This window comes from Salvelinus sp. IW2-2015, linkage group LG31 (assembly GCF_002910315.2).
Source record: "Salvelinus sp. IW2-2015 linkage group LG31, ASM291031v2, whole genome shotgun sequence".
NCBI classification, from domain to species: Eukaryota; Metazoa; Chordata; class Actinopteri; order Salmoniformes; family Salmonidae; genus Salvelinus; species Salvelinus sp. IW2-2015.
Window position 1 is genome coordinate 31,934,917 of NC_036870.1, and position 1,466 is coordinate 31,936,382.

Sequence of the window (1,466 nt, forward strand, 5' to 3'; positions counted from 1 at the left end):
CAGGCAACAAGAGGGAATGTTCTTGCTCCAGGTAGCCAGGCAACAAGAGGAAATGTTTTTGCTCCTAGGTAGCCAGGCAACAAAGAGGAAATGTTTTTGCTCCTGTCACCAGGCAACAAGAGGGAATGTTTCTTGTTCCAGGTAGCCAGGCAACAAGAGGGAATGTTTGCTCCAGGTAGCAGGCAACAAGAGGAAATGTTTTTGCTCCTGTCACCAGGCAACAAGAGGGAATGTTCTTGCTCCAGGTAGCCAGGCAACAAGAGGAAAGTGTTTTTGCTCCAGGTAGCCAGGAAACAAGAGGAAATGTTTTTCTCCTGTACCGAGCAACAAGAGGGAATGTTCTTGCTCCTGTCAGCCAGGCAACAAGAGGAAATGTTTTGCTCCTGTCAGCCAGGAACAGAGGGAATGTTCTTGCTCCAGTAGCCAGGCAACAAGAGGAATGTTCTTGCTCCAGGCAGCCAGTCTTCTAAAGGGAATGTTCTTTCCAGGTAGCCAGGCAACTAGAGGAATGTTCTTTCCTCAGGTAGCCAGGCAACTAGAGGGAATGTTCTTTCTCCATGCAGCCAGGCAACTAGAGTGAATGTCTTTCTCCACACAGCCAGGTAACTATTCTCAGTGAGAGTGGAATTAGCAGCAGTACATGCTTTTAAAGCTGCTATATGTACACTTTTGGGCAACCAAACCAAATTCACATAGAAATGTTAGTTATAGATCTGTCATTCTCATTGAACGCAAGTCTAAGAAGCAGTAGAGCTATTCTATGTGCTCTATTTCTATGCTTCCCTCCTAACGTTTTGTTTTTGCGTCTTTTACTTTGGGTTTTGTACACCAGCTTCAAACAGCTGAAAATATATTTTCTGGTTATGAAAAATATATTTCACAGAGGGTTGTAGATGTAAAAGAGGGAATGTTCTTGCTCCAGGTAGCCAGGCAACAAGAGGGAATGTTCTTGCTCCAGGCAGCCAGTCTTCTAAAGGGAATGTTCTTTCTCCAGGTAGCCAGGCAACTAGAGGGAATGTTCTTTCTCCAGGTAGCCAGGCAACTAGAGGGAATGTTCTTTCTCCATGCAGCCAGGCAACTAGAGTGAATGTTCTTTCTCCACACAGCCAGGTAACTATTCTCAGTGAGAGTGGAATTAGCAGCAGTACATGCTTTTAAAGCTGCTATATGTACACTTTTGGGCAACCARACCAAATTCACATAGAAATGTTAGTTATAGATCTGTCATTCTCATTGAACGCAAGTCTAAGAAGCAGTAGAGCTATTCTATGTGCTCTATTTCTATGCTTCCCRTCCTAACGTTTTGTTTTTGCGTCTTTTACTTTSGGTTTTGTACACCAGCTTCAAACAGCTGAAAATACWATATTTYTGGTTATGGAAAATATATTTCACRGAGGTTTAGATGGTACAATGATGCTCTAAACTATACTTGCTTGTTTTGTCACATAAACTAAAATTAGGCAAAC